The sequence below is a fragment of the Cinclus cinclus genome, chromosome Z (genome assembly GCF_963662255.1).
Source record: "Cinclus cinclus chromosome Z, bCinCin1.1, whole genome shotgun sequence".
Taxonomy (NCBI): domain Eukaryota; kingdom Metazoa; phylum Chordata; class Aves; order Passeriformes; family Cinclidae; genus Cinclus; species Cinclus cinclus.
The window spans coordinates 33,152,386-33,164,495 of record NC_085084.1 but is presented as its reverse complement, the minus strand read 5'-3'; positions in this window follow the sequence as shown (position 1 = coordinate 33,164,495).

The window sequence follows — 12,110 nt, the reverse complement described above, 5'->3', positions numbered from 1 at the left end:
TGTGTATCCACTTTGGTCAGTGTGAAAGCGTGGGGCTCATGAAACAAGAGAAAGCAAATCCCTTCTGAATTCCTTCTAAGCAAACAGAGAACAGCACAATGGGCAAATGCATTTCAAGCCAGTACCCTACCCCAGTGTTGCAAAGTCACCAGACTTTTATTGCAGCATACTATAAGTGCAGTAGTAGGGAAAAATACTTGCCACTGCCTTTTTCTTCATCTTAGCCCTCTCTTTTCCAGTTTTTCTCCTCTCACTCGCACACATTCGCTCTTATTATAACCTTTCTAGTTTGGCTGTGATATGCCACCTGTTGCCCTGCTGATAGTATTTCTTCTCTTAATAGATGCATTTGCTGGAGCAGAATACATTGGCATTGATGACTAAAAATGCCTTTGTGTAGGAAAACACAACAGTGGCATTTAATCTCCAGAAATATCTTGTTAACCACCAGATCTCTGCCTAAGATGAAAGACAAACACTCATTTTCTAGGAAGAAACATCAGAATCACGATCTCCTGACTCACTGTGTCTTGCCCCATCCTACCACAAAGGCCTACGTTATACTTTCCAAAAATGTCAAGTCATTTGTACTGTCTGTTTTTCCAACACAAATATTTATATGAAGAGCAAAGAGGCTTGCCACTGTGGAAAGGCTGATGCACAGTCAATATCTGCATGAGCAGGGAAAAAGATAAATAGTCAGTCTGTGAAAAAGCTAATTGATGATGATCCTCTTGGAACATGACTCCACATACTTTTCATCATTTTATCAGCAGAGTGGAAAAGATCTTTACGCTGAACTACATGGTTTGAGGAAAGCGAACATGCAGTCATAACATCACAGTAAAAGGTACTTTGAGATCTCTGGAATTTCCTTTATTTGCTGAAACTCTTGACTTGCACTACTTCTTAACAGTCATTTCTGGAATTAACATGGTTCTGTAGTGCTTCTTCTGAGGAGCAAATGGAGTAAAGCTGACCAGTGCTGGGAATGTGTGAATCCCCGTGGTTTGGCACGGCTTTATAACAGCAATGTTACTTTGGAGACATGGCATTGTTGATCAGGAACAAGGATCCCTAGACAAGTGTTCCTCTGAAGATTAATTGAGGATTGAGGCAGAAACACTCACAGAAGACATTAAAGATATTCCAAAAATTCTGAAGCTAGCAATGACAACAAAGCAAAACAAGAAGATGGCAATGAAACAACAATAATTTTATCAGGGAACAGAGAAATACTGATTCATGGCTGAATTTCCATTTCTTTTGTTTAAGTCCAGACAAATCCAATTAAACTGCTCCATAAAAATGCAACTCACTCTGTTAGGGGAAAACACTGTTCATGGAGGGACTTGACCAAACACCTTTACATTGGTGGATTCCCGTTTGGATTGTGTTACAAGAGCTTTGAAACTGCACCATCCATATGAGTGCAGAAATTAATATTTCCCTTTTATTTGCCAAATGGAGCATTTAGAAATTACTCAGCCAGCAATGGCTGTTAAGTGCTAAAAATGCCTTTGCATTTTGGGGATTATCAAAGTACTCTAAATGTCTCATTTCCACTACTTCGTGTATTTTTTATTGATGAACATAATGAGCTCCACCGCTCTAAATGGAAAGGATGTAAATTTACACAGCAAATGAGAGTAGAGAGGATACATGGGCAAAGGTGCACAAGCTGAAGCTACACATGCCACATAACTAACATACAATACATATGGGAAGCTGATGGTCATCTGTGCCCAACATGGAAAGATGTTTCTATACACAGTGAAATCAGTGAAATTGCTGGTGACACCAAGCCTTCTTTGATTCCAAACATTTTCCAGGCTTACCTTATAAAAGTAAAACATGTCCTTAATCTTTGCTTATGGGGTTATGAGTTTGCTGCTTGATGGCTTCTGTGTTTAGGTTTTTTCCTAATAAAGCTGAGATGCATGAAGTTTACAGATTATTATATTTACATCTGTTGTTACTTATAGTCATGCTCCAAGGTTTCTGCTGAGATGAGATTCCTGCAGCCTGCACAATAATAAGAAGAAATCCAGTCCCCAGCTTTCAGATGTTGCAGATGAAGCTTTATTGCCACAGATTTTTGCTTATATCTCTGCACTTCAAACACTCCAAAGAAGTCAGCTCGTGAAGCTCAGAGCACAAGACAAGATGTGGCATGTTCATTTACCTAGCTACCACTTTTTACCACTGCAAACTGTTTGTGAAGTGACAAATACAGTATTTTGAAATAAATGCATAAATACAAAGAAAGCAGTAATTTGTTAGAGTTGCTAGAAGTGATGATTGTCTTACAGTCAATTAATTGCTTGGCATTTCACCATTATGATTACTGGAAACTGTTTGCAGGACAAACTTTTTTCTGTACACCTCTGTACGCCTCCCTCCTTCTTCCAAGTATTCTGCTGGAGGCTGACAGTTTTGCATGCTAATGTGACATAATTTGACCACTGAATTACTTGAAAACTGCCTTTTCTCCCATATCACCCTCTGGGATGTCTTCTCCCGAGGTAGTCCAAGATGTTCATCCAAGTAGACAGGCTAGGACAGGTATTTCCAGCAAAAACTGTCCAGACAGAGAACAAAATCATCCTACAGAGTGACTTAGTGCAATTGCTTTGGCAATGGCCCTAATCACCCAAGCATCTGGTGATTCACACTGTAATAATCCAAGTCAGCACTAATCCAGCCTGAGTAGTGATTGACTTGCCTGACCTCAGATTGAGGTGAGGCCGACTGACCTGTATATCCCTGGATCCTCCTTCTTGCCCTTTGAGTGGGTGATATTTGCTTTGTTCCAGCTCTCAGGCACCTCTCCGGGTCACCACACCTTTTCAAAGATTTGTTGTTGGTATGAGGTACAACACCACATCTTTGTCATTGGCTTCTCCACCTCTTGTATGAGAGAGTTACCATCAATACTTTCCAAGAACCTCCTAGATTGCTTTTGCTTTGCTGATGGCAAGCCAGAAAATGAGCATGCCCTAACCTGCCAAGATAGCAGATGTGTACAGACACAGAAGACAAGTGGTTTTCAAATCCCAAGCTGCTATGTCATGGCTCCAAGGTTTTTCCAACCAGCAGAGAGATTGAAAAGGATGTACTGTGTGATTTTCCCTTCAGATGGGTGCATGCACATGTCTCAGTATGCATTAACCTGATGGGGGCATCCTCAGAAAACATTTGACAGTAAGACCCATTTCAGGGCTGCACATGTGCCTTTCTACACAGAAATTAATCAAGGTCACATTGTTATGGGGTTATGGTCACACCAGTCCTCCCATTCCACCCTGCCAACTTTGCCAGCAATACTTACAGGCAGCACAAGCTCCTGGGTGTCTGGCATGGAAAAAGCATCTTTGACAATGCATTCCACTATTAAGGGAGGATATAAACATCATTTTAGTTCTTGTATTACACACTGAAAGTTATTCCTTTTACAGTGGTCCTGAGTGGAAGCACGTCATGTAGCCACCAGCTCCAAGAGTTTCAACCCAACCTCCAAGGCACATGTGGCCAGTAAGGTATTGTTGCTTAGAACAATAAGAGGACAGACATGTCTATGTGTCAGAACAGAAAAAACAGTACACTGTAGTCAGCATAACATGTAAAGGAATAAGCTGTAATGCTGCTGTTCTTTACCCTAGACTTGAGGAGGCTTTTTTGTTTAGTGTTTTGATATTTTAATTGTCAAGATGAAAGGAAGGCTTTTCTCGAAAGTCCTTTAAGAAACACAAAGCCTTCCCAAAGCCCCACTTAGTGTTTAAATTTGAGGGTTTCATTCAGCTTGGCCTCTACCCTCAGCCATCTGGACCAATCTCTGGTCTCCTACTAGTATTTCAAAACTTACTAAGGTCTGATAACTGAATCTAAAAAAATCCTCTTTTTTTTCTCTTGAGATTTTGTTGCAATTGAGAAGCCTAAAATATGCATTAATTTATTATATTGCTATAAAGTTCCCTGTATTTTTTCAGCTCACAGAATCTGATGCTACTAAGGACAATCTAAGATGTTGTACTATGTTTTGTAGTGGGACAAAATTATATAGGGTTATGAGGTGAAATTAGTGAAGCAAAATAATGTAAACACTGTATAGAAAGAGAAATAACCCTTGTCATGCACCTAGCTACCTGTGCATTGTATATATAGCACAGAGGGTGAGCAGAATGCAGTTATTTCATAATGTATAAAGTTAATTCCTCTGCTGAGAGATCTGCCTCCTATTTCAGTTGCCCCCTATTTTCAGTTTCAATGTTATCCAGCCCCACACTATAACACAGGGAAAGACCCCAGTCAATAACCCTCTCATCTCAGAGGATAATGCTCTTATGCTGAGCTGGAGTGGGACAGAGATGTCCTGTTTCCCCAAAGAGGGCTGCCACAAAAAATATATGACCCTTGCTCCCCAGCTTCTGGTTTCAGTCTTTTATCCTGTGCTTGCCACTGGAAGAGTGCAATATGGGGACCAGGATGGCTGCTGACACAGAAAACCTGCTCTCCATCACATGGTGCCCGAACCCAGCAAGTGAGAAACAAGATGTGCATTTAGATACAATTATAGCAGAGCTCTTACTGACAAGGGAACTGGGAAAGGAGGGACTCAGTGTGGATTTCCAGGCTGTGGGAGCCACATGAAGGAAAGCAAAATTCTACCTGCAGAATCCCTTTTTGCAGAAATAAGGAGGTGTTTCACAAAAGAAATACATTCTAAAATTAATATATATCATTGATTTTAATCCCAGAATACTGCACCTTGTAATATCTCACTCTCACCAAGAAATAAATAAAACCTCAGCTTCATATGACAATAATATTGGTAGTTACTGCACGAATACAGTCACTACAAAGTAAAATCTGGCTATTTTATGTCAGAACTCCTGTGAGTAATATTTTAATTACTATCAACACCTCTTTAAAACAATCAAAGCTAAAACCAAAAAAAAAAGCACAGTTAAGTAAATTTATACGATATCTTATGCATCAGATAGATAAATTTTCAATTTTCAGGCTTTGTCTGTCATTATTTGCTGCTCTTGATTCCTGTTTTAGATAGGGGATGAGCAAAAGGCAAGCCATAGGAGTTTATAGGCATGCCAGCTTGGTTTCAAACATACAGCATCTAGCACAGAGGGCTTCAAGAGAAAGACTATGGTCCTGTACACAATGTAGAAATCAACAGTCCTGAGTGATCACAGAATCAAAGGCCTGTAAATATCTTTTCCTTCCATCACTATGACACCTCTGAAACTCATAGTATCTCTCTGCAGCCAATTGGGATCCAAGAGCCATTACAACATTGGGGTGTGATATGGGGAAACACTCAAGTTTCAGAATTACCTGCACCCATGTAATAGCTTGTCTGCCAGTGGAACAGGACACTTGAAATGGAGCTGCTGCATCCTGCCAGCTGATGGCAGGTTTCCATGAGTGGCTGCGGGAGGTGTGCAACACACAGGTCCCAGGGGCATCCTATCCCCTTTCCTTTCACTGAATGTAGGCAACATGCAGCAACATGTGAAACAGCTCCACCCTCTTTTTCCAGACAAGATACCTTTTTCCTGTTGCTCTGATATGAAGAAGGACTTCACAGTATGTGTAGCTGAGTTTTTAGATACTATGCTACATGCTGAAAGTCATTTTGGGGGACTTTGGCTGTACATATTAAAAATTAGAATTTAAATTCTACTCTGAGCTCACCCTAGGCAACCCCATTGACGTCAATGGAGTGTAACTGAGAGCAGAAAGTTGCCTGTGATCTATTTTACTTAGAGTTCACCTGCTGCTCATTTGAAGCCATAATCCTTGGTGACATCCCAGTCAGAGAGAGGCTTGTACAGCACAGATCAGGTCCCAATGTGAACTTCCCTCAGTGAGACATTCTTGTCTATGTTGTTCGGGGTCATCTCAAATCTACCTGCTACAGCGGTCACATGAAACATTTAAACATTGTTGTGTATTATTTGGGAGCACCATAATTAGCACAGCAGTATATGTGAGTACACCTCCTTAATCAAATGGCAGGTTGTGGCCCCAAGGCGCATCCAGCACATCAGCACATTTAAGAGCAAACACTACAAAAGAGATATGCAGGTGACATGAGGGAAGAAATAGGAGGAGAACCAAAGAAAGAAGCCTCAAGGAAACATTCTTAACAACACACAGTTCCCCGTGGACAATAGGCTTCTGCAGGGGGACTGTGGCCAGGACAGTGCTTTCTGTAGGAACCACAGTGGGGTTCTGTGTCCTCATGCAGATTTATCAACCCAGCAAAAAAAGCTTCTGAGGCACACAGGGTGAGAGGAGGGTGTTCAGGGGCCCATAAGGTGCTACAAAAGAGGGGTAGGTATGGTAATTTGGACAAGCCCTATAAGCTTAGGGAAGAAAGCTTGACAGTAAGAACCTTCAGTAGGCTCGCATAGCAGGTGGCATTTAAGATAATGAAAGATGCTATGCTTTTCTGTCCTACATTTATTAGCACTTTCCAGTAATCTTCCTCATTTTTGTTTAATATTGGGAAAGAACTAGGGAATACAAAACCTCATCCAAAGTACTGGCATACCCATGGCATTAGTCTTTAACTTCGTTGCAGTCGACCTGAGGGTCCTGTCCCTGCAAGTTGTGAGTGTAGCATCATTAAATATGCTTGGAGTGAGGTCAATGTTCACTGTTTGTGGGCCTACCCCTACAGCCCAGGTGTGCGGGCTGTGTTTCTGCCATTTACCATATTGTGAGTAACTTATGAATTCTGCATCAGCTGTGTAGCTGGTCAGGAGATAATACAGATGGGGGTCAAGGGTTTGCACCTAAACTGAAATTATCTTGTGGCTAACTAAAGTGAAACACTTTCACTTGAAAATTGCATGGGGCAGAAGACATTTTGGGTAACTCTGCAAGAGGCTAAGACCCAGAAGGTAGGCTTAGAGCCCTTTCCAAGGGCTGTATCTACTGTTGCCAAGTGGCAGTGATTTCTCCTACATACACATGCCCTGATAATTTGTCCCCAGCTGGCAGGTAGAGAGGGACATTAGCCTAAGTGAAGGCCTTTTCTCCTCTCCCTATTTTCCATCCCACTCCAGGTGGAGGGGGGTTCTGGTCACTGCTTCAGCATACCCCCACCTTGGACCTTCTTCCCTCACTAGTGGAAGATTGGCTGTGGACAGGGGGTCACGGGAGAGGAGGTCACATTAGGGAAACCTGCATGGGCTCAGGGATGCAGGTGTTCCCCAAGAGTAGTAAGACACCTGAACATCCTTGCAGCAGTGGCCAAGGTTTCATCCTGTCTCAGAAATCATACTTGGCAAGCAGCACTGAGTTTCAGCCCCCAAAATAGCTTACAGCCTAATCAGTCAATTCTCCCACTCAGTGCTTCTGTGGAGAGCTTTTGCCTTGGACATTTTCATAACATTTGCCTTTTTGATCTAAGTAGCAGTAGCAGCTCTGGAGCATGTGGATGAATAAAAAATTCACTGGGCCAAATTAATCTCCTCTGACCATTGCAACAGGCATGCAGCAGGGTTGGATTTCCCCCTGCCCAACACCAGTTTAATGCACTGCAGCTGCTGAGCAGTGCTGGCCTGGCAAGTCTGGAGCAGGCGGGGTTTTCCCATGGAAGGATCCTTGTGTGGTTGCAGACCAGGCCTGCCAAATGCAGAGTCTGCACATCCATACTGCCTGGTCAGGACACACAGCTCCACAGGATGCAATCACTTGTGCTCTGCACCCCTCTCTGTCCTACATCAAGGGATGGATCATTGCATCCCAACTTCATGACTCTTCCCCAGCCATCTAGAGACACAGGGAATGTCCATGAGGTGTGCAGGGAGACCCACTCCTCTCTTAGCAGGAGCTGGAAATCCTGCTTTTATTTACAGCAGTGGCCCAATTTCTAATGGTGTTGACAAGACAGTTGAAGATGCAAGACAGAAAAAGCAGGGTGGACTTGAATTTCAGCAAAATGTCTGTAAATTTCCAAGTGGCGTAAACTATTACCATTCCTTTGGCAAAAGTGAAACTATGCCAGTTTGCCTTTCCTTGAGAGCTTCAGATTTGATTGCTATCACTGACAATTCAGCTCTTTGTCTTATCTGTACATCAGAGTTTCTCTGTGCAGCTGCTCTGCTCTGTGAACCACTCTCTCCCACACCCAACCTTCAGCAGAAAAAGAACTGGTTAGCCCATGGATGCATTTTAAATCCAGTCTCTAGGAAGACTTGGGCGGCTGTGTCGGATCTAAATCAAAACTAACTTTTGCTGCAATCTACAGGCATATACGGAGCTACAACATCCAACCAAAGTCAGGGACCCCCTTTCTTAGAGAGCCTAGAATTTTAATTTAGACCAAACAAAATTCATGCAGTGTGCTTTTCACACCAACAGGACTACTCTGGACAGGCCTTCCACAAATGAGCATCACTTTCCTTTCTTCATCTATCTGAGCTGGGCAGTTATTGGGCAACTGCCTACAGTTCTCATGTAAAAACTACATCCCTAGCTCTGGTACCTGTTGTCACCAATGCCAGCTGGTGATGCTTGTTCCAGATCATGTGCTTATCTCAGTAAACTACTCTAAATCACTTTGCCTATCCTCTTTCTCCAGAGCTACAGCGCAAAACTAAAGCTACACTTTAGTCTTCTTCCCACTCAGCTCTCTCCATTGCCTCCTGTGAGCAAGGAAAACTCTTGCACAGTCGTGCAAGAGGAAACATCACTCACTGTCATTGTCAAGGCTCAGACAATGTAGGATGCATTTCTTCCAGAAGTCTCCTCAGGGGGATGAGAATATGTGTCTGGGTAATGCATAACTTTATCTCCCCAGGTAGTGGGCCAGAAAAAGGAGGAACCAATTGTATCTGTAAAGTGACAAAAGCATGTGGGATGGCTGCACACAAAGTCATGGTGCAAACACAGGTGCTCTACAGCAGTTGTGCGTCTGCTTTCAGCATTGGAAAAGAAAAGATGTCTGCTTTCCCTGATGAAATTTACATCCTGAAGAAAGCATCACCACAGAAAAATGTCAAAAAGGGATATTCCATATCTGGAAATGACTGTTTTTTGGTTTGGTTTTTTTTTTGTTTTGGTTTTTTTTTTGTTTTTGTTGTTGTTGTTGTTGTTGTTTTGTTTTTTTTCTTTGTTCTGGCTTGTTTTGGTTTGGTTTTGTTTTTTTTTTTTTTGTGGACAAGCATGATTTTGGATCTATTAATGTCTAGTATCAGACTTGTCAAGGCACCTCCAACAACAGATGCATGACAGAGACTCCAGGGGGCTTGCTTCTGGAATGTCAGAAATGCAGTACAGAGCTACAGTGTTCGAAACATCCAGAGGAAATAAAAATCCCCGAATTAGGCAATTCTGTCAGGCCAAGGAAATGAGATAACAAGCTTAAAAACTGAAGAATAGTTGTATTTTTGAATATACACTAGTGTCCCTCAGGCATTCAAAAATCATGAGTCAGATCTGAAAAAAAATCAGTTGGCTTAAAAATGAGAATTGTGAGGTTTAGTAGGTTTAGTAACTTTGCATTGACTGCACTGTTAATGGTCACATTCCTAAACTCCTCTGGAAAAAAAAATGGAAATTGAACTTTATTTTGGAATAAAAGCAGAGATTCTTACATAATCTACCAGCCCCAGGAGTTGATGCATTTATCAGATAATATGATAAAACCCAAACAGTTGACAATACTGTCTCTAAACTAATTTGTGTAGCCCTGGCAGTCGATTTCAGGGCTGGTTCAAGAACCCACATTCACAGGAATGGTGTGCTTGGGCAGAGTCAGTAACAGACCTAATTTTTCTAGGATGCAGTTTTTGGATAGTAGATGTCAGAAATTACATGATATCTCTGTTTTATTCAATGGAAAAAAAGCCCTCTGAATACAAGAAAAGAAAACCCCTGGAGGGACAGACTTCTGCAATGACAAATTAACTAACAGAACAAAGCACAGTATTTCAAAGGACTTTCTGAGGTTTTAGGCGTTTTACTCGAGGCAAATGTCTCCTGTTGTATTTCAATAAATGCACTGTGTTGCTCTAAAACTTGTCTCCTGCATATTACATTGTGATGACATTCCTGTGCAGCATTACTTTGGCTAAAATACACTTTATTATTTGCTAACAACTTAACTTTTAAGAGGACCTAAGGTTTGATTCAAAACGAAGAAAAACTCAGCTTCCAAAACTTACAGATTGCAGATGCCTGACATCTCCTAGCATAAATCAAAGCTCTTCCAGTTGTCAAGATCCTCATGCTGGGAGATCACCTGGGGGCCTTCCACCATCACACTGGGAATGGATCTTGCATGGTTTCCTAGTCTTTAAGGATGTCACCATGCACGTTGCAATGGGAGAAGCACTTCCCATATTTGACTGGGGACAATTTCATGTTTAGAAACAACTCCAGAATCACAGACTAATGCTAAATGTCATATCCTCCACATGTCGGGGTTTTTCCTGGAACACAGGTGATCTAATCCTCAGAATCACCCAGCCTTGGTTATTGCCATATATCACTCAGTCACCAAAATGTTTTTCAGAAAACTTGGATCAACATTTCCAGCAGGAATGCTTCATCACAATTCCTTTGCCAAGTGATGCCACATCTGGCCATAGCTCTGTTACAAAAGACAGAGCACCACACGTATTTGCTAAGAAAAGTGATAAGGCTCCCCCATCAGCCGTTGTCCTTAAAAGCAAAGATGCTGCCAGTATAGCACTCTGTGCTCAAGCAATCCTCACAGTCTGCTCCCCGCCTGTCAGAAGCACAAAATTACACAATCCTTTCTGTGCAGCTGCTATTTGAGCAACTGTGGTAATGTCTAGACTCTCTTCTCCCTTGTGTGAGCTCAGAGGCATCACTTTGCCCCAGTTCAAGCTCCTACATGGCTTGATAAAAGTTCTGTGGCCCTTCTTGTGTGCCAGCCAAGAACATATCTGTCAATGTGATCCTCCAGCACATGAGGATTTAGACTTTCTCATAAAGTACCTCATGTCAAATTAAGTAAGAGAAGCTGGGCCTAATGAAGACCTGCTGTTTTGTGGCAATGGCTCTGCTGCTCTTTCTGAGGCTCTAGTACCTGTCTTTGATAATGCACAGCCTCCACTGATGTCCATGTGGGATGAGACACATTCCTTTGCCTCCACACTGCAATTACTTGGCCTCAACACCAGCGCTGGGGGAAAGGAAGAGGGACATGTAACCAGAGATGAAACTGGGTGTGTCACTGGTATAGCACAAATTACATGTGGCAAGAAAGGAGGCAACAGTAAAAAAAGAAAGTGAGAAGCGAGTCCTTTCACAGCAGAGAAGGGGAAACAACCTGAAAGATGTGGAGTTGATCAGGGATGTGGGGAGAAGCCAAGTTTGGCCTTGAAAGATTAAAGCACTACATAGGTTGGAAGTAGGTCTCAGAAAAAGGGGATTGTGCTAATGGAAAAAAAATCTGTGCTTGGTGGTGTTTGGCTGAAAGACATTAGGTATGGTTAGCCCGACCTCACCAGCGTATGCAACCAACATGCCTGCACTGTTAGGAATGGCACTGTGCAACCAAAGCAGGGTCACCTAAACTTTCCCACTGAGAGGCTGCACACATATTTGTGATGCTGCCTTACACTAGGTGAGGTCAGGCACCAACTCTGAGAACCACTGAAAGTATGAGCAGCTTAATTTATTCTCAACAAGAGTTCAGAGAGTGGTGCTGGCAGGACAATTAAAAAGCATAACCTGGAGGTCTCAAACTGAGGAACCAAGGACCAATCAAGAGCTCCTAAAGCCAGAGAAAAGTCTGTTAGGCCATCATTTACAGTACAGCTTGTAACTTTTTCGCTATCTTTGTGCTTCCAGTCTGCTGCTTTAGGAATTCTCTTTAACCCCTTCTCCTGGTTTGAAAAGAGAGGTGTGTGCTAGGGAAGAATGGGGCCTTCCATCAAAATGGAGCCAATAAATCCCTCCCTCTGAATAGTATAATTTTGGGATTCAGGGGCTCTCAGGCAAAGATATGGGGATAGGAATAACAGTTCTTTACTAACATATATATATATATATATATATATACATATATATATATATATTCATATATAACAAGGCAAACAAAACAACAA